The 22,536-nt window shown below is 43.3% G+C and overlaps 1 long non-coding RNA gene across 2 annotated transcripts in view; it reads right to left on the bottom strand.

The window, feature by feature from the left end:
• Positions 1-222: 222 nt before the first annotated feature.
• The window catches only part of LOC122459713, a 78,026-nt gene continuing 55,712 nt past the window's right edge, over positions 223-22,536 (bottom strand). Inside the window, exons 4-5 of one of the 2 annotated variants that reach the window (XR_006280568.1) lie at positions 5,306-5,356; positions 1,521-2,071 (exon numbers count right to left, since the gene is read on the bottom strand). This is a non-coding gene — a long non-coding RNA (uncharacterized LOC122459713). Of the gene's footprint in view, positions 2,072-5,305; positions 5,357-22,536 lie in introns of both variants that reach the window. The other variant, XR_006280569.1, reaches the window with a different exon arrangement.

Below are 22,536 nucleotides of genomic sequence, written 5' to 3' on the forward strand. Positions count from 1 at the left end.
TTTAATTTAATCTTACTGATCTTTTTTATCCATTAATATTTTTGCTGTGCTATCCCTCTGCTTGGAGTTACTGTAAAAAGCTCTTATCTGTGAAGATTGCAACTTTTCATATCACAAAATATATTTTATTTGTATTTCATACTAAAATGGAGTCCAAAACTATTGGAAGGCATTAGCAAAACAATGAAAGTCAATCATACTATCGCTTGCCATTACCTCTTTCTTTATCTTCATTTTTACACGCCTCACTTTACTTTATGTATTTTCTTGATAAAGTTTACCTACATGACACACATAAATTCAGAAATGGAAGTGGTTCATATAACTAATACACTCCTTCCCCCCCTTTTCTGTTTCAGATTATAAACCTAGATATTTTGGAGATGTGCATACATTTTGTATTATAGCATGAGAAACAATTAATCCCATTAATAAGCAATAATTCATATAATTCAGACCATGGGCTGTCACGATGAATGACTTCATTAGCTAGCTTTTTACCCTAGGCTAAAAAGCCAGCTTCATTAATTCTGTAGAAAGGCTATTTTTTTTTTCTGCTAAAAAAAAAAAGTCAAAGCCTTTTAAAGGAATATTCCCTCATAGAATAATGTCAACCAGAAAAAAATGCCCAAATATCTAGTTCCCACAAATGTTAAAATTGTTTCCAAGATCAAATATTTTGATCACATTTGTGTATGTCATTAATATTACCAGAATGCTGTTTGTTATGAAGAATGAGTTTTCAACCTGAAGGATCCCAGCTAGGTCTGGGCTTCATAAAGAGCATATCATACTCACCCTGGTTTGAATATACTTATTACAAATCATTTTAATGATGTATTAACATTTAATTAGATCTGTACTGAACTCTTCAAATTAAATACAAAGCAAGGTGAATTTTATAATTGGAACTGCAGGGGCCACTTGAGAGGTTCCCTGCAATATTTTTATGTCTTCTGAGTTGTGACATCATCATATACTTTACTGAACATCTTTAATATGTGACATCATGGGAATTAAAATAGAATAGGGGAGAATATGGCTCTCTCTTGTTTTAAGAACTAAGGTCCCTGTCCTGCAACTTGTAACAGTTTGTGAACTAATTGTTTTTCTTCAGTGGGGTTCCATGTGGGCTCATCAGTTTGTCCACATGTTGTAAAATGCAAGACTGGGGCCTCACTGTTGTAACATCCAAGAGGCAGATTCTGCTCCCCTTATTCATGTTATTCGATCTAGATATTTATTCTTATTGGGTAGCAGGTTACTCAGCAAATAGTCAATGAATTCTTGGAGTAAGCTGCTACTCTACATGTGTAACAGTGACTAGGATCTAGCCTTAAATGGTGTATAATTGAATATTGCCCAACAAATAACATACATTATTTTGCAACATAGCCAGAAAACAAGCTTTCCATTAAAACTGTTGCCTTGCGAGACATAACTGAAGTCTTGTGCCTTCCCTCGTAGGTACACTTTCTAGTGTACTTTTATTTATTTATTTATTTAGTGTCTAGTTATTTTTCATTTGCTCAGTAGAACAATATGGTTAAATAGCTATAGAAAGCCAAAAGTATTTGAAAAAAAGATGTATTTTTCTTTCCTGTCTGTAAAGGGTTGAGGTTAGACATGGCCCTGAAACTCCTGTGCTCCGTGATTTTTTAATATTCTGATCTTTCATTATTCAGTTTGTCTAAATGTTCCAACCAGCTTTGGAAAAAGTATACAAAAATATCACAAATTCTGCCACATTTTAATTGAATCAACTACAGATTGTAAGTTTACCTTAATGACCACAAACATTTCAGCTCCCAAACAAAAACAAGATTACTTTTTTCATGATTTTTCCCCCAGATGAAAGGTTTGTGGTATTTTATTTTCAGAGGAAATTATTATTTTCATGCTGCTGTGTACTAATGAAGTGGTGAGAAACGTTTCTTCTTATTGAGATGACTCTGGTGTAGCAGCTGTGATACAAACACCACGCTGGATGAGCAGCAAATCCGGCAGTGTAGAATTGTTCCAGTAAATGTTAAGTGATTTGAAAAGACCTGACAGGCGAGAACAGCAAGCCCTGGAGTCATGTAAAATGCAAGAGAAATACCACTTTATGGATGCTTTATGATGGCTTCAGAAACAGAAACAACAAACTGGCTATTAAAGTACAGTTTAAAAATAATATTCTCCCTCTTTTTGAAAAATATCTGTAAGAACTAAACTCTTACATTCAAGAACAATCCAAAGGCCTTACAAGATGCTCTTATTTGTTAGAGATTGCTACAAGTAGCCTGAAATATATGGAAATAACATTCAATTATATGGTACATTGGTACCAGTCAGTACTGTTTATAGCTAGAGAAGCTCTCTCCCTTGCCCCTCCTCCCTCCAGTAGAATATACTGGAGTGATATTTTAGTAAATCCCTTAGAAATGACAAGAAAAATCATTTGAGAGTGTTCAGGGAGTGGAAAGAATGAAGAAAAATTAGCTTACAATTAATTAACTAATGCCTTATGTTTATCTAGTACCTTTTATTCAGAAGGATCCCAACATACTTTACAAACAGGGATCTCTTCATTAATCACCACTAAAACGGAGCCACTCCCGGTACAGAATATGGTAGCCATTCTGAACTAGCAACACCAAATACAGTTCTTAGAATAGAAAGTAAAGAAAAACGTAGCCAACTGAAACACCATGGGAGATTTAAGGTAGACTAGGTGCAATTTATTTTCTTTCTTGGAATTTAGCCAGGATACTGGAGTTGACACTCCTATGCCACAAAGAGTGCCAGGGGAATTTTAAGGACCAGAAATGGTCAGGACCTTTGATTTGCAAGTAATCCAAACACATCCAGCATAACAGTGATCCCTAGCACCTAAACTATAGTAAAATACCAGTACAGAAAGGCAAAAAGAGGTATGGAGATTAGTTTAAAGTTTTATAATTCCTGTTATCTATTCTCTTTCTCAACTGATGTCAGTTTTCTGTAGCAGGGAACTCTGAATCCTCTATTAATGTACAAGTATATTAAATCTACATTAAGTTTGGAATTTAAACATGAAGAACAAGGACATAGTTAAAACATGGCAGTGGATCAAGATCAGGGACCAGATTATTCTCACTTATGTTAAGATATCTTTGCGCAGAGTAAAGGAGCCTTTGAGCAAATGAGAGCCCAGCGTATATACTTATTTTTTAGATCAAACATCTTCCTTCGACATTGTTGACCTGAGGTATTTGTAACACCCCTGTGGATTGATCTTGAATGGCTCTGGTGTTTTTTTCAAAGAGACCCCACTAGACTGTATTTAACAATTACTTATTATGGGCTTGATCATGACTCCATGGGACTCCCATGGCTTCCATGTTACTAGTCATGTTTAAAATTAAGCACATGCTTACGTGCTTTGCTGGATCAGAGCCAGAGTGCCCAGCAACTGGCTGGATTGAATTCTACTTTTCCTGTGTTCTCCCTCATGAGGGATTCCACAGGGTACCAGTTTGCCACCCTTTGGGTTCTCAGAGGATTAGTAAAGATCCTGGCTGTGGCTTCTGTGTATGCTAATGGAACCCAGCTTTATATATACTCCAGCCAGGTCAGTTCAGTAGAACGACTTACACAGTGCCTACGAGATTGAAGTCTGGATGGCTACCTAGCAAAGACCCAAGTCAGACAAGATTGAAGTCATTCTAGTAGGCTTGGGGAAGGAATCAAAAGAAATGGTGAGGGCAATTATTTCTCCTTTGACTGAGAGGCATATGACTTTCATTGGCTATGCACATTTGTGACTCGGAGGTCTTAGTGGAAACCCAGCTGCTTCAAATATCCAAGGAGCTGCAAGGCCAAGATTGCTTTTTCCCCATCAGCATGTGGCTAGAAGGCTACTGTCTTTTCCTTTGGATAACTGCCTCACTACCGCTGTTCAGATCTCTGTCACCTCGAGATTTGATGACAACATTGTACTCTATATGGGTCTATACTCAAAGACCATTTAGAAACTTCAACTAGTGGAGAATCCATTTCCTTAGTGGTGACTTTCACAGGATCTGTTCTGGCTTCAATGATTTGAGAACTGACTACTTGAAACATTCTCTCTTTGGAAGATGACAGTGTTGTGGGCATCAGCTGAGGAGTTTGAGCTAACAGTTCCCTGGTTTTAAAATGATGAGGCTAGAGCATTTTCAGTGAGGATTTTTGACTGTGGACTTGCTTCACTTCTCAGTCCAACATAGCCACATTTTGTTGCCCTTCAGGACAAGGGTGGTCACTGAAACTCTTACTGGGTTAATTGAGAAAGAGGGAATTTACAAACATTTTGTAATACTTTTTCCTTACCTGCACATACCACATGGAACTGGTTAGGCACGTTTAAAAAAATATAGATAAACACATACCATCATTATGGGAGAAATCCACCCCACCTGGGAAAAGCCCAAGTTTTCAAGCACCATGTGGATAGAGTGCAGATGGACTTGAAAGACTAAATACAGTCCTCTCCACCCTTAACTTTTTTATACTTGCTATTCCAGTCATTTGGACTCAACTCTTATCTTCATCTAACTTTCTTAATTGCAAATAACATGCATCAGTTATATAGTCAATTTCTTCAAACCATTAACATTCCCTCCACCCCACTACCTCATTCATTATCTTTTCTTCCTCCTTTGAATATAACATGACTGTGGTCTTTTGTACATTAATTCAGACATCTCTTTCTTTGGTCTTCAGAAGTTTTTCTCTGGTCTTTGTTTTAGCAGGAGATAATAGCATGACCTGCTGTTTTAAATAGTTAAATACGCTTATTTTAATTCTTCCCATCACATTTTAAAAAAAAATATAATCAACAAGAACAGCAGAAGATCAACAGTTCAGGTGAGCTGGAGTTTACTTATTTAACAATTCTACATCTTTGATTAATGTGTGGTTTATTATCTTTCAGTGACTGTCATCTCATCAGGTCAATTGTGGTTGAACAATCATACAATGGCCAAAGCAAAAGAAAACCTCACTGTCCCTTTATGTTTATCGACTATATACCTGTCTTTCCTTGTTGTTGTTGTTGTTTATTCCAGGAGAGTAATGGAATAAAAGACAAGTGTTCTGTACTCACTATATATCTCTTGGTCTGTATTTCTTTTCAATCAACAGAAACTGCAAGTATTTAGTGACCTTCTTCACACATTAAAAATCTATTGATTTCATTTTGGTATGTGAAAATTCAGACGGTATCCTTTGCCCCAAAGAAATACCAGAGATAGAGCAAGGTACAAGAAATCAGCATTCTATTCCCAATTCTACTATTCACTGTGTGATCTTGGGCAAGACAATTATCCTCATCAGTCTTCAGGTAAGCTATCTGTAAAATGGGATAAATAATAACCTTCAGGAGCATTGTGGAGCTCATTGAGACCCAGACTGTATTATAGGCAGGGCTGGTAGTGTCACCTATTAGTAAGGTTGCCATTATAAGATGCTATTTTCATTCGCTATGATTTTGCCAATTTTTTCATGCGAGGTGTCTGCCTGGGGTTGATTTTTTGGGTGTGTGTGGGGGAATTTCAACCAAAATGGTTTATCTATTTCCAAGAATGAGAGTAGGGAAATTAGGTTGTTTTGCCCATGTTAAAACATTCTGGCAACTTTTTTTTTTTTAGGCGCTCTAGCACCCTCATGTTTTGGAGCAGGAATTTGAAATTTGGCCATGTGGTGACTTCTGCATCAGGAATGTGCCTTTTGCCATCTCCATGCAAATCGACTCAAATTTGGCCAAATTATAAGCCTCTGGCAAAAAATCACAGTTCACACATGCTCCATAGAGACTTGCTAAGATTTAGCAGATTAATTACCCAAAGAGTCCATCAGCATTGGGTATGCTACAGCCCAAGGCTGGGGGGAGCTGGGCAGGATTTTCCCTCCAATTGGAGTTCCTGGCTGTGCCAGATCCATGCAGCAGAACAGAGAGCAGGAAGACTGTCTCTCCTGTGCTCTCAGTGCCCCCCACCCCACTCCACTACCAGCCAGGCAGTGTGGAGGAGGAAGCCACCTGAACTGAATGCAGAAGACTGGGACTGGAGGCTGGTAGGGGGGAGGGAAATGGGCCTGAGAGTTAGGAAGGGGAGACTATGACTTGAAGCCAGTGGGCACAAGGGATCTGTGGACTGGCTGGGGAAGGAAACTGGAACTAGGAATTAAGTGAGTGGAGACTGCCTCACTTAAGTAAGTGAGGGGAGACTGCAAGGAGACTGGGACTGCCCAAGAACCAGTGCTCCATTTCATTTTATGGGTAATTTTGAAAAGTTTTTGTTTTCATTTGAAAGATGGAAATGCTCTGTGAAAGGGAATAAGCTCTATTCCTATGCGATGCTGGGCAAATCACTTAAACCAAACTCTTCACAGATGGTCATTAATTGTGTGGCCTTGTTTTCTGCATGCCTGACTTGAGAGCCTGAGGTCTGATCTGAAGAAGCTCTGAGCTCTCACAACTGCAAAGGAAGTCAGTGGGAGCTATGGTCATGTACTCTGGAAAGTCAGGTCCTAGTCATCTCAGACTGGGCACCAAGAATCAGTGGATACTTTTGATCTCAAGCCTTCTGTGCCTCAGCTCCCCATCTGTAAAATGGGGACAATAACCTCACACCTCACACAGCTGTTGTGGAGATAAATTAATTAATGTGAGCAAAGCACTCAGCAACAATAGGGGTGAGCAGCATAGAAAAGCCCATGATGAAATTAATAATTCTGTCCTCAAAGCAAGGCTTGAATAGTGTACAGTAACAAAGGTGTGTGGCCACCCATGGAACAATGAGGAAAAAATCAATATTGAATCGCTTTGCTCATTAATTGAACACCATCTATTCTGATCACAGAATGAGGCGGCGGTCCTTAGGGAAATATAGTATCTGATTATGTAATTAAAGACAATATTCTAATGCATACACACAAAGGGACTGAATTAAGGGGGCCCGGCAAGGTTGCAGGGCCCCCTTAATTCTGGCATTTCCTAACCTTTGAGTGCTTGACTTTGCAACCTTAACATAATGGGTTTGGGGTTTACTTATATATATATATATATATATATATATATATATATATATATATATTATATAAATATGCAGACCTGTGCAGAACTGTAGTGTCCCAAAGGGAGCTCCATGAAGTACAGTGTTCCCAGAACTCCAGCAAGAGCAGTTTGCATTAAGAGGGTACAGTGGGTTCTCCTTTCTACAGCTGTTAGAAGAAAGCAATTCTTCCCCTGCTCTGAATGCCAGGCTGTTTTTGTGCTTGACTTGCATGATGGGCATGGAGGATGTGGCCAGGAAGTCTTCTTCTGCCTACTGAAGAAGGCCCTAATTATTCAGCCCTAATTATTCAGCAAAGCACTTTGTGACCTTCAGATCCAGGGCAGTATATGAGTGTGAGCAGTTACAGCTCAGGGAAATAGGCCTGGGAAAACTCATTTTGCCACATTTAGAACCCATTTCAAAAGTGTAGGTTCTAGACTTTGGAACTCTGACGGTTCAATCTCCATTTGCCTTTGACATTAGTGCTGGGCTGCTGAACTTAGCTCTTTTATTCCCTTGCTAGACCTAGAAGCAGAACAAAAAATGCCTTCCAATAAGAATAATTCTTGTTTGCATAGCACAGGCTATGCTGCAGACAGAAATACATTATACATGTTTACATCATTTCCTTAGGGCATAGAGGAATGATTTAATTTCAAGTCAGAAAAGTTTCAATCAGACTCAAGAAAGAATCATGAAATTCCCATTTTTGAAGCATTCTAGAGCTTTTGACAATCATTAGGATTTCTATTGCAAAAAAGCATTAAGACAGCATGTTTCCAGAGGAAGGAACTTCAGGAACTTCATTTTTGCACTATGAGTCTGATCCAATGCCCACTGAGTCAGAGAAAAGATTCCCCTTGAATTGAGTGAGCTTCAGATCTGGCCCAGTATTGTTTTAGTTTGTACAATGAAAACAACCAGTCTCTATGCACTATGCAATCACAGAGGCCATTTACTACTAAATTTTGTATAAAAGTCAGTATGAATTCTGGGTTGTTCTGTGTGCAGCTCATATTTATGGGTATAAGCCAGGAAAATCCTGCTCGTATCTGAAATCCAAACTGAAGTGCATGATCCGCAAAACTCCATTCAGATGACAATTCACCATCCTGTGTTTCAAGGATCTCTTTTGCTGCATTTTACTCGGCCAACATATTGTCCTACCATGCAGAAAAACCTGATCTCCAGAAAAAAAAATTGAGTGTGTTAAGTTGAAAAATGAGAATAATGGCTTAAGGGTCCCTTCATTATAGTTTCATTTTGTATTCTCTGTAATAGCCCGTATCATAATAAATTCATGATGTAGTCCTGTGAATGTCACTGTAATTTAGCATTAGTTAAGCACTAGTTAATAGACACTTAAAGTGTTGTCGTTCTACATATAATTTATACAGGGTTTAAATGGAGCCTGCTCTGAAAATGTACAAAAGGAATGCTACTGGGCCTGATTCTGACCTCAATTACAATGATTTTGCACTAGTGCAATTCCACTGATATCTGTATGACTGATCCTGCTTTATACCTGCACAAATAAGGGCAGAATCAGATACCATCCTCAAACACACCCCTACAATCCCATTACCTTCAGAAGATATAAGTGAGGACATAACTGGTGTCTTATTTTCCAAGCACTAATAACTGCACTTCAGTGATTTACACAGAATTGCATAAACACCTACCATGCAGTACTTCACCCAAACAATACAGCCACCTAACTCCAACAGCAGAATTGAGGTTCTCCTAAAGGAAGGGAATTGCCAGATTGAATTTTTTGTCCTTCGGTAAAGCAACAATAAAGCTTTCTTGCAGAAAAACTGAATTTGGATGCAAAAGAATCAACCTTTCTTGGCCTTTTATCCCCTCCTATAATTTGGTCTCTCTCTCCCCTCCCTTGCTCCCTATTTTACCACCTATATTATTGTTAATAACTTTTTCCTTTGTTATCTTTCCCAGCCCCAAAAAATCTGCCACTCTCCTCTAGAGATGGGCAAACTCAGTAGCACTTAAGGTTTGTCATGAACGTTCAAACTTTTGAGGTTTTGCCCAAGTAGCCAATTGTTCAGTGAAATTCTTTCCTTCCATAAATTAAACCCATATTCATTTTCAGAAAAAAAATTAAAGTATTTTTTCTATTGAAAAGGAATCCTATGTTAGACAATAATTCAGTAAACAATGAATGGTGGGTAATGTATGTTACTTGCACTTAGCCAGGAAAATAACTAAGACCTAACCAAGGACAACAACCTTTAACAAAAAATTACTGCCGGACAATGCACACTACAATTTTTGTGAAAAATCACTAAGGAACATAGCCTGAGGCCCTTACTCAGTTTTCACTCTCCTTATTCAGGAAATCTCTCATTGAATTCTCTTATGACTTAATTCCAGGTTTCAGAGTAGCAGCCACGTTAGTTTATATTCGCAAAAAGAAAAGGAGTACTTGTGGCACCTTAGAGACTAACAAATTTATTTGAGCATAAGCTTTCATGAGCTACATCTCACGAAAGCTTGTGCTCAAATAAATTTGTTAGTCTCTAAGGTGCCACAAGTACTCCTTTTCTTTTTGCTTATGACTTAAATGTAGTTTCACCTACATGATATAGTGGTCGGGACATAGGGCTGCCAACCCTCCAGGATTGTTCTGGAGTCTCCAGGAATTAAAGATTATGTCATGTGATGAAACCTCCAAGAATATGTCCGACCCAAATTAGCAACCCTATCAGAAGTTACCAGCCCACAGAAAAGAAGTCTAACAACAGAAGTATGACATTCATGGCCCTCCTGCAATAGTAATGTTATCTTAAGTTAATGCACTTTCTGATCCAGACTATGCCTGCACTGATCCAGACTACTTCCACACTGGATGTCTTTCTAAGTAATATGCTCTGGTTCAACCCAACCACAAGTTAAAGGGCTTAATGCAAGAATTACTGGATGGAATTCTAGGCCTGCGTTATTCAGAGGAGTCAAACATTGATCACAGTGGTCCTTTCTGGCCTTAAAATCTATGCATCTTTGAAAGAGCCCATAGGCTCCAAGGCCAACGTTTTCAACCCTGAGTAGCTATAATTGATATCTATTTTGATATTTCAAAGCCTAATTTGAAAACTGTAATGACCCCCCTCCCCAAGGTAGTTTTATCATTTACCTGGGAAACATTTTTCCCTTCCTGTTGGTCAGGAGGTATGATGGGCCTCCTGCCCGTTTTGCTGAGGTCCTGTGAACCCACCCACCCCTAGAGAAACCAGGACTTTGTCCCTCCTTTTCTGAATAGCTTTATTTTGTAGAGGAGAGGAGCACAAGTCTTCAGCTCAATATATCCCTTTTGTTCCTCTCTGGCTCACAAAAACAGAACCCTCAGGATACCACTATAAATTTGTACCATGATACCTTCAAAATTCTTCCCTGTTTACCTGAGATGCCGTAAGGTAAGAAAGAAACCACCATCATACTCAGTATATTTCCCAACTTCAACCTTATATGCCCCACTGCTGTATCTGGTGATGGAGCTAAGGGAGCCTCTGACTCCACCCTGAAAGTCTAATCTGGTATGATCTAGCTGCTCTACTGTAGAAAGGATACTTCTCCCTTTGAACAAAAGGTGACCTCTCTGGTCTGTTGGAACCCAGGAAGTACTTAGAGCGTCTCTGTGCCAACAACTGCAGGGAAGAATCCTTCCTGAACCTAGATCCTAAAGGAGCATGTTACTCTTGTCTGCACTAAGAAGGGATTAATAAACAAATGTATAATTAAATTTTAATTAACAAAATCAAGAATAAGCATATTAAATTTTAAATAAAGAAATACCAAACAACAGCATCAAAAGTTATTATAGTCATAATGAGTTATTATTATGAACAATTAATTATTTTAATTTAGGAGATGACGCTGATGACTCAAGGGAACAATTGAGCCAGGCTTAGCACAGTGGAGGTCTGAGCTCCCTTCAGTTTTTTTGGATCTGATGGTCTCAGAGTATGGACCAAATTCTCAGAGTCACACAAGTGTAAATCCACTGAAGTCAATGGATTTATTCCAGATTAACCCCACTTTCATTATTAGGTGGGTGAAAATATCAACAATATTTCATTCGTACACAACTAGCAGATGATGCTGTGCATTTCTATTGCAAATATACTACATGGCTGAGTGCTGAGGACTGCATCATATGCTGAACATGAGGGTGATAGGTGTGGTAGCCTGCCAGTCACATCCCCGGTAATTACTTTAAAGGGAGCCAAAGGCTAAACGCCCAAAGATATTTAAATGCTGGCTCCTCAGGATTTACTTATCAAACTCTCCAGTTCACACTTTAATTTATCACAAATTGTGAGGAATTAAACACTGAATAGTGTTTTCAACTATATATTAAGAACTTGAGGTCTAGGAAATCGTAGGCTTGATTCACTTCTTTCTTATACTGGTGTAAATCAGATTAATTGATTTTAAGGCCAGAAGGGACCATTGTGATCATCCAGTCTGACCTTTTGTATAACACAGGCCATAGAACCTCCTCCAGTAATTAATACATCAAGCTCAATAATTTGTGGTTGAACTAGAAAGTCTCTTTTAAAAAAGCATTCAGTCTTGATTTAAAGATTCCCATTGATGGATCATCACCACATCATAAATTGTTCCAATCGTCACTAATCCTCACTTTAAAATTGTGCTTTATTTCCAGCTTAAAATTGTCCTCGGTTAACACCATTTAAATCCCAGCATAAGAAACAGGAGAATTTCCCCTTTACAGCTGGTGTCCCGTTCCCATTACCTCTCATATTCTCTCCTCTACATCACTCCTGACAAATCCATCATCCTGCCTTTCACACATTCTCACCATTTCTTCTGTTCCATGTTTGACTCCTCAGTCTTTCTTCCCCTCCTCACCTCTTGCAATTCCTGAATCTCCCTCTGCAATAACTTCAAAGCCAACCTTCTCTGTTCATGCCTACCTTTAAACGCTTGACCATGCCTTGGTCATTTCTCACCTCAACTACCACAATATGCATTTATAAAGCACTTAGTCTGCTAGTAACTGGGCATCCCAGTTCCACTTCTGTCCCTAAGAGTTCAAACTCTAGCCTTCTTTCTTAGTTTAGGCTGCTTCAGAAAATGAATAAGACTCATTAGATGTCCTCTAAGACAAATGATACTTCTTCTCATTTCTGTCTTATATGCATGTCAACTTGCCTCACTCTACTTGTCATAATATACAGTTGCTCCTTTCTGACTTCTCTAACCATGTTGCTCTCCTCTCTAAATCTGTTTTATATTGTCTGTTTATGTTAATTATATAGTACCATCTTCCAGGCTGCAGGGGCACTGTTGATTTATACCTGTGTCTAACATTAACCTGCATTTAACAATTGTTAAGTGCTTTTGGAAACAAAGAGCCAAATTCTGTCCACAGATATCCATGTAAGGCTCCCACTGAAATCAGTAGCTAAGGAAAGAAATGAAGGCAAATCATTCACTGGAAAGTACTTGGAAATGAGGTGTATGAATGTGGTGTAAGTATATATAGGTCAGTCATAATTTTGATTCTGTAAATTCCACATAATTAATGTTTTCTTGCAGGTAATCTCTAGAATGTCTATGCTTATCACAAATTGGGGTCACTAGGATATGAAACAATATACACTGTGAGATTTTGTTGCAAATCTTCTCTTGAGCACGTTCCATTTATATTTCTCTTGAAGTTAACCTTTAAAACATTACAGATTCTGATTTTATAATTACTAAAACAACAGCATTGCCTTATTGCTTTCATCTGTCCACTGTGGACATAAGCATGGTATAATCATAGCCACATTTCTAATTCTTCCTCCAACTTAATTTATATTCATGATCTCTTCCCCCCCGCCCCCCTCCCCCCAAAAAAGCAAGAAGTTTGCTTTTGGTGCAAATGCACATGGCTCTGAAAAAGAAAGGAAACAGAACAATGTAGGTTCCATTCAGGGGTAAAAATTAACCTATTATGATCAAGAGTTTGCAAAAAGAAGCCCAACATTTCAACATCTTAAACAACTACACCCCAGTGATACATAAAACTTGTGTTACCTTTCAAACTAATTCCAATTTAAAATCTGTATTCATAGCACTGTAAAAATGCAACAGTTTCCTCAAACCTCAAATCCTGGGTAATTAGGGTTTTCAATCATGGCAGTGTTCTTCTAATGGCAATTTTGGCAAATAGTAGGTAATTAGAGCTCAATGAGGAACTACAGTCTCATTTGAGAGTTGCCATCCCCAGCCTAATTGCTTCCCAGTGAAACAACAGTATTTTTGTTTCCACTGTCATCTTTTGTTATTCTGAAATTGGGACTAAATACTGCAGAATACAACTGCACGTTTCTGCTCTACTCTGCACAAATGCTTTAAAAATATTATCATAAAATGCAGGAGTGAACAGGGATTTTTCCCCTTCTATATTGCTATATGAAATACATCATTTTAATGCTTATGAATGGCAAATATAGTCCAATGACTTTGTTGATGTGAACACGGTATATAGGTTAAAAAATGTAAGCCCAAATAGTTGTTATAAGCCTCACAAAATACGTAAAAGGACTAAATGTAAGAGTCATAGGCTTGATCCTGCAAATACTTGACAGACATGAGTAATTTTACACACAGCTAGTCCCATTGAAGTCAATAGGACTATTCATGTGTAAATTAACTCATATGCATAAGTGTTTGCAGGATCAAGGCCCTTATTATTAATATTTACATTATATTAGTGCTTAGAGGCCCCAGTTCAGATTTGGGGCCCTATTGCACTAGGCATTGTAGAAACACAAAGTGAGAGACAATCCCTGCTTCATAGAGCCTATGCTCTGGGTATATCTACAAAGCAAAAGGCTGTGGGTCTCCGAGCCTGAGTCAATTGACTTTGGCTTGCAGGGCTCGTGCTACAGGACTAAAAATAGCAGGGTAGACATTCCCAGTTGAGCAGGAGCCCGGGCTCTGAAACATGCTGACAAGAAGGGGCTCAGACCCTGAGCTCAGGCACTGGCCCAAGTGTGAACGTCTATATGATACTGTCAGACAAGGTGCCAGCTCACGCCAAGGACCTGGGCCTCACTGAACAGTAACAAATGTGTAGCTGGAAACCAGTCTGGTTTACCTCTTAGTTAGTATAGTTTAAATAAATATTGGTGTTTTAAGAATGTGTTTAGGCTTTATGGAATGCTTATAGGATGCTGCATGTATTAATCCTACTTATATTATCTGTATTCCATCCCATCTTTCTGTACTTAAGAAACTAGTTTTACAGTTTTATCTAACACAATGTGTATTTGGATGGAAGTGTTTGGGAAACTCCATTTGAGATAATGGGATCTGTGCATATCATTTTCTATTAATAAAATGATGGACCTTATAGGAGTGTGTATTGTCAAGGAGCGGGCTGGGCAGTACAAGACATACATTTCTGGGAGCAAGTCTGGGCCTGGGATTTTGCTGGTGCTGTTCTGCAGTGTAATTCAAGAGTGGCTGGCTATATACTGTAGAACTGGGAGTAATTTACATGCTGTAGGCTGTGTGTGAGCAGACCGGGAGTGGTGGCCCTCACAGTGAAGCAATGTAAAAGGCACCCCAGATTGAAGAATTGAGGGGACATGGCTGTCCATCTGTCCAGATTATACCCTGGGTAATGTCACAAACTGTAAAATGTCTGTTCTGAAAACTTCACCTCATGCAAAATGCTGGATCCAGGAAGGGCTATTGAACCCAAATGGACCATTGTGGAACAAATATTATGTGAATTCCTCTCCTGCACCCATCCATGACGAGGTTACATGCAGATACACTCATCCCATCAGTTTGGCTTCAATTGGGTTGGGGATAAAAATCCCTGACCAGAAGGAATTGGGGCCTCTTTACACTGTCTGGACTCGAGGGGAAAAGATTCCTGAACACAAGCAAGAGATTCCCATGCTGCTTGGCATGGATCAGCCCTAAAGGATATATAAAGCTGCTCATTATAGAAGCTTATATTACGGTCTTAGATTTAAAAAGGGAACTTGTGTTTGTGTATGTTTCCGTTTTAACCCTGTAAATAACTCATTTCTTCTCTTAGTTAATAAGCCTTTAGTTACAGGACTGGATACAGGCATTGTCTTTGGTTTGAGATCTGAGTACAGTTGACCTGAGGTAAAGGACTGGTGCTTTGGGACTGCAAGTAACCTGAATATAGTTGTGATTTTTGGTGTAAAGTGACCATCTATTACATAGTCCAGTTTGCCCAGGTGTCTGTGTCTGTGACTCCATAGTAGGACTGTGACAGTGCTTTAGAAGTTCATACTTGTTCCTGGGTTGGTGAAACCTAATTATTGAACATTCAGCCAGTTTGGGGTCTCTGTCCTGCTTTCTGATAGTCTGCCCTGAGATTGGCACTTACAGTCGTGAGCCACTCTAGATAGCGTGACAATCAACAGTGCTAGTTTTAGCCCCATAGTGCTAGCCCCACACACACTCAAATCAGTTGTCCCAGGCCCTGAAACTGGCTGTTGCATGGTTTTTGTTTTTTCAATGTAGACATATCCTCTAAGGCTCCATCTACACTGCATGTTTCTTTAGTGGTGTGTAGAATATGTACTCGGGTAGCTCCCCTAGCATGGGTTTGAGTAGCACTATCAGTGAGACACAGCTTAGGTGAGTAGAGTAGACACTCCTATACATACCTTATATGGCCGTCTACTTGCCCAAGCCATGCCTTCCCATCCACACTGCTATTTTTATCCATTTTTATCCATAGTGTCCTGCTGCCTTCCAGCTGATGGAGCCTTTCCCCACTGTAAGAAAAGACTCCAGCAGCGGGGAAAGGCTCTGGCAGCTCCGCAGAATGATCTTGCTCATTTGGTAACCAGGGCCAAAGCAAACAATACATGTTTCTAGGACCAAAGAATGTAGGCCATAGTTACAAGATGGGGGACTCTATCCTGGGAAGCAGTGACTCTGAAAAAGATTTCAGGGTTGTGAGCTCCCACTGTGATGCTCTAGCCAAAAAAGCTAATGCAATCCTGGGATGTATAAACAGGGGAATCTTGAGTTGCAGAAGGGAGGTTATTTTACCTCTATATTTGGCACTGGTGCGACCACTGCTGAAAAACTTTGTTCAGTTCTGGTGCCCACAGTCCAAGAAAGATGGTGATAAATTGGAGACAGTTCAGAGAAGAGCCATGGGAATGATTAAAGGATTAGAAAATCTGCCTTTTAGTGATAGACTCAAAGAGCTCAGTCTATTTAGCTTAACAAGAAAAAGGTTAAGGGGTGACTTGATTACAGTCTATAAGTATCTACATGAGGAAAAATATTTAATAATCGTTAATAATAATGGGCTCTTCTGTTTAGCAGAAAAAAGGTATAACATAATCCAATGGCTGGAAGCTGAAGCTAAACAAATTCAGACCAGAAATAAGGCAATAATTCTTTAACAGTGAGAGTAATTAACCATTGGAACAATTTACCAAGGGTCATGGTGGATTCTTCATCATTGACAAATTTTGAATAGAGCTTGGATGATTTTTCTAAAAGATCTGCTGTAGGAATTATTTTGGGGAAATTCTATGATCCATATTGTATAAGAGGTCAGATTAGATTATCACAATGGTCCCTTTTGGCCTTGGAATCTATGATCTATGAAAGATAGGTAGAAGAGTCAGTAGATAAGAACGGCCATACTAGGTCAGACCAAAGGGAGCTGCGGGGGGTGGCGGGGGCGTGCCTGCAGATGGTCAATGTCAGCAAAATGTCTCACAATCCATACTCAGATTACCCTGATGAGCCAGATGCGGCCTGTGGGTTGCCCACCACTGGGATAGGGACACCATCCCTGCCCATTTTGGCTAATAGGCATTGATGGACCTATCCTCCATAAATGTATCTAGTTCTATTTTTAACCCTGTCATAGTCTTGGCCTTCACAACATCCTGTGGCAAAGAGTTCCACAGGTTGACTGTGCGTTGTGTGAAGAAATACTTCCTTTTTTTTTGTTTTAAACCTGCTGCCTATTAATTTCATTTGGTGACACCTAGTTCTTGTGTTATGAGAAGGAATAAATAACACTTCCTTCTTTACTTTCTCCACACCAGTCAGGATTTTATAGATCTCTATCAATCATATCATATGTAAGGCTTAGGAGTCCAGTAAGTTAACTGACTTCTATAATAATTATCTAACATTTATATAGCACTTTTTGCCTTAGAGGATCCCTTTCTTTTGCTGTGTATCTGTACACACATATTGAGGATGGTGAAGGACCTCAGTCTTTGGGATTTTATGAATTCCCCAATATTTTTGGGAGTTCTCAGTTGCTAACACAAAACTTTTCCCTAGAACTTATACCTGTTCCCTCACGTTTCCAGGCTGATCCAAGTTAAAACAAACAAAGACAAAGTCAAAAACTCAAAAACATCAATATGATTTTGTATTGCTTGCTTATGGTTTGATTAGAATTAAATAGCACTCCTATGAAGCTAGTAGGTACAAGCAGCACTACGATATCGTACTGGGCATGTTCACATACAGCAGAATTTGGACAGAAAAACCTAGTTGCTCTTCCAATCTCCACTATTACAACCAAGTTTTTCAGAGTAGCAGCCATGTTAGTCTGTATTCGCAAAAAGAAAAGGAGTACTTGTGGCACCTTAGAGACTAACAAATTTATTTATTTGAGCATAAGCTTTCGTGAGCTACAGCTCACTTCATTGGATGCATTTGGTGGAAAATACAGTGGGGAGATTTATATACACACACAGAGAACATGAAACAATGGGTTTTATCATACACACTGTAAGGAGAGTGATCACTTAAGATGAGCCATCACCAGTAGCGGGGGGAGGGGGAGGAGGAAAAACTTTCATGTTGACAAGCAAGGTAGGCTATTTCCAGCAGTTAACAAGAACATCTGAGGAACAGTGGGGGGTGGGGTGGGGTGGGGTGGAGGGGAGAAATAACATGGGAAATAGTTTTACTTTGTGTAATGACTCATCCATTCCCAGTCTCTATTCAAGCCTAAATTAATTGTATCCAGTTTGCAAATTAATTCCAATTCCGCAGTCTCTCGTTGGAGTCTGTTTTTGAAGTTTTTTTGTTGAAGGATAGCCACCCTCAGGTCTGTAATCGAGAGACCGGAGAGATTGAAGTGTTCTCCGACTGGTTTTTGAATGTTATAATTCTTGACATCTGATTTGTGTCCATTTATTCTTTTATGTAGAGATTGTCCAGTTTGACCAATGTACATGGCAGAGGGGCATTGCTGGCACATGATGGCATATATCACATTGGTAGATGCGCAGGCGAATGAGCCTCTGATAGTGTGGCTGATGTGATTAGGCCCTATGATGGTGTTCCCTGAATAGATATGTGGACAGAGTTGGCAACGGGCTTTGTTGCAAGGATAGATTCCTGGGTTAGTGGTTCTGTTGTATGGTGTGTGGTTGCTGGTGAGTATTTCCTTCAGGTTGGGGGGCTGTCTGTAAGCAAGGACTGGCCTGTCTCGCAAGATCTGTGAGAGTGATGGGTCATCCTTCAGGATAGGTTGTAGATCCTTGATAATGCGTTGGAGAGGTTTTAGTTGGGGGCTGAAGATGGTGGCTAGTGGCGTTCTATTATTTTCTTTGTTGGGCCTGTCCTGTAGTAGGTGACCACCATGACCAGGAAGCACGTCCTGACCTCTGTCCCTCCCTTACTCCCCAATGCCACCCTGTTACCTGCCCTCTCTACCCTGGGGAAACCCATCTCTGTCATCAGTCCTCTCCCGTTGGGCTGCAAAGACCCCGCCCTCCGTCACGTTCTCTCATTCCGCTGGCAAGTGCAGCTTCAACTGCCGCCGGTGGCGCGTGCCGGAGAGGCGCTGGAGGCGTCCTTCCTAGTCCCCTACCAGGGGGCCCATTACCGGGTGCATTACTCCACAGGGGAGGCCCGGTGCTACCTCTGCCGGGCGATGGGGCACGTCCGGAGGGACTGCCCCTTGGCCCGGCAAGGAGGGGCATCCGGGACCCCCGAGCCCTGGCAGGGCACCGGCCCCATCATCGCTGGCGCCTCTGGCTGCCCGGCACCCGAAACCACCCCTCCTCCTTCCCAGTCCACCATTGCTCCCGCTAGGGCCCAAGGGGCACCTCTCCAACTATGCCCATATGAGCGGGAGAGCCCCGCCCCCGCTGCTTGCAATCTGGTGGGGCCTGTGGAGGAGGGTGCGGCAGGGCATGGGAGAGGCCCACTCCAAGGGGAATCTCCCTTCCCTTGTGCTGCCCCACCATTATCCCCTCGAGTCCCTGAGCCATCGCCTCTGCCCCCTGACACAACCTCTGCTAGCCAGCCCCTGGATGATGCCATGGAGGGCTGTGCCCTAGTCTAGGGGAAGCGGGGCAAGCGGAAGGCTCGAGCTCCGCTCCTTCCATCTGATGCGGAGGCCCCCCGGAAGACCAGGAAGGGGGGCACCGATGCCGAGCCTTCCGCACTACCCAGGGTGTGTTCCATCCACCAGTGCCGGCTGGGGATGACGTGGCAGCACGGGAAAGCAGTATTTCCCCTCCACGGGACCCCCTCCTCTCTGAGGCCCCCGAGGCGCCATCTGAAACCTCAGTGGGCCCCGAGGCAACCGTCACGTCAGGTGCCAGCAGGGAGCAGGGTGGCGGAAAAGGATTTCCCGTCCATATATGAGGAGATCGAGGCCCAGGGTCTGACCCAGGTCACCCACAGGGAGGACGACCCTATGCAAGTGGGCCTTGATCTGGGCGATTTCACTACAGCCCCCCTTTCCTCATGTTCCCTCCCCCTAACCGTTGCTTCTGCTCTCACCTTCGAGGAGCCCCTGGACGCCTCCATCAACCCGGCTGCAGATGGCACTCCGCTGAGAGCCGCCGAGCCTGTTGAGGCGACGGCCAGTGCCACGTGGCTGGGACCTGAGCCACCAGGGGCACCCCTCTTTGGTGAGGAGCATTTGACCTCCTTCCCGGGAGAGGGCCCTACAGAAGAGAGTCCACCTCCTGCTGCCGTGGCTGCCAAATCGACCACAGAGCTTGCGCCCGGCATCACTGAGAGCCCTCGCCCCGCCCAGACTCTCACCTCTACCCCTGCCCCTGTCCCTGTCCCGTCCACCTCCCGAGATGTTATTGCCGCCCCGGGGCTGTCTCCTTCCCTTTTCCAACATATGACTCCTAGGGAGCGGCCTTTGTGTTTACCCGTCCCGACCCACCAGGGGCTGCTATCCTCCCTCCGCCGCCCCCTAACGCGCCAGTTTTCGAGGCACCAACCCATCAGGAGCCCCTGTCTGCCCATTTCAGTGGGCCACGGGGCTGTACCAAGGGCCCCGTCGAGGAGTAATGAGGAGACTGTAACCCCAGCCCCCCTTGCGCTGCGAGAGGAGTTGCGGGAGTTTCTAGAAGACGTCTGTGGCTCCTGCAACAAAGTACAGCTTGCCCTCCAGCGATGGGGGGACTTTAATCAAATCCTGCGGGCCGCAAGGGCCCTCATGGGGGAGGGTAAAAGGACCGGGAGGCAGGGCGCCGCGGCCTACCAGCGGGTCCGCCTCTTCCGTGACTCCTTACTCACCTACGGGGTGGGTCACAGATTGCTGCGCGGCCCATTGGGAGCCGCGAGTGTCCCTGCCGGAGAGGATCCCCCCCAGCCCTCCTCATGGCACCCCTTACCATCACAACATTGAACACCCGCGGCTGTAGGATGGGTCTCCGCAGGTCTCAGGTGCTCTCCTTCCTTCGGGAGGGCGGGTACTCTGTGGTTTTCCTGCAGGAGACCCATACGGATCCGACCGCCGAAGACAGCTGGCGGCTGGATTGGGGGGACAGGGCCTACTTTAGCCATCTCACAGTTTGTACGGCTGGAGTGGCGACCCTGTTCTCCCCCGACCTACGGCCCGAGGTGCTGGGGGTCGCCGAGGCTGTGCCTGGCTGCCTGTTGCACCTCCGGGTCCGCATGGAGGGGCTCGTAGTCAACCTCGTCAACATCTATGCCCCGGCAGCGAGTCCAGAGCAGCTGCAATTCTATCAGCAGGCGTCCGCCTTCCTCGGCATCTTGGACCCTCATGAGTGCCTGGTCCTGGGAGGGGACTTTAACATCACCCTTGAGGAGTGGGACCGCTCGGGGACCGAGCAGAGCCCGGCCGCCGTTGCCGTCCTCCAGGAGATAGTCGAACACCACTCCCTGGTGGACGTTTGGCGTGACCACCACCCGGATGACACTTCCACGTTCACCTTTGTCCGGGTGGAGGCCCATCGGTCGCGCCACTCCCGGTTGGACTGCATTTATTTATAACGCTTTCATCTTTCACGAGCTTACTCCTCCAGCATCCGGCCGGCCCCATTTTCTGACCATCATTTAGCCACTGTGACAGCCTCCCTCTGCGCAGAGAGGCCGGGGCCGGCCTATTGGCATTTTAACAACAGTTTGCTGGAGGACGCGGGCTTCGTGGTGTCTTTCCAAGAGTTCTGGCTGGCCTGGCGAGGGTAGCGGCGTGCTTTTCCCTCGGCGCAGCGCTGGTGGGACCTAGGGAAGGTGCGCGCCCGGCTCTTCTGCCGTGACTACACCCGGGACGCCAGCCGACGGAGGGATACGGCGATAGAGCAGTTGGAACGGGAGGTCTTAGAGCTGGAGAGGCGTCTGGCTGCCAGCCCCGAGGATCCGCCCCTCTGTAGAGCGTGCCGGGAGAAGCGGGAGGAGCTCCGGGCTCTCGAGAACCATCGGGCCCGGCGTGCCTTTGTTCGATCCCATATCTGTCTCCTTCGGGAGATGGATCGCGGCTCCTGCTTCTTCTACGCCCTGGAGAAAAAGAGGGGGGCTAAAAAACATGTCATCTGTCTACTGGCAGAAGATGGCACCCCCCTCACAGATCTGGTGGAGATGTGCAGGAGGGCGAGAGCCTTCTACGCAAGCCTTTTCTTCCTGGATCCGACCAATCCTAACACTTGCAGAGTGCTCTGGGAAGAGCTCCCGACGGTCAGCGTGGGCGACCGAGACCAGCTAGAGCTGCCTCTCACTCTGGCCTAGTTCTCGGAAGCCCTCCGTCGCATGCCCACCAATAAATCTCCGGGCATGGACGGGCTGACCGTGGAGTTCTACCGCGTGTTCTGGGATGTCCTCGGCCCAGACCGAGTCACTGTCTGGGCCGAGTCTTCGCAGAGCGGGGTCCTCCCTCTTTCGTGCAGGCGAGCCCTGCTCGCCTTATTGCCGAAGAAGGGGGACCTCTGCGATTTACGAAATTGGCGTCCCATCTCGCTTCTCAGCACGGACTACAAAGTTGTGGCAAAAGCAATCTCGCTGCGGCTAGGGTCCATGCTGGCGGACGTGGTCCACCCAGACCAGACCTACACCATCCCGGGCTACAGCATCTTTGACAACGTATATCTGGTCCGGGACCTTTCGGAACTCGGGTGTAGGGATGGTCTGTCGTTCGCCCTCCTGTTCTTAGATCAGGAGAAGGTGTTCGACAGGGTGGATCACAGGTATCTCC

Source organism: Dermochelys coriacea, chromosome 4, assembly GCF_009764565.3.
Source record: "Dermochelys coriacea isolate rDerCor1 chromosome 4, rDerCor1.pri.v4, whole genome shotgun sequence".
Taxonomy (NCBI): domain Eukaryota; kingdom Metazoa; phylum Chordata; order Testudines; family Dermochelyidae; genus Dermochelys; species Dermochelys coriacea.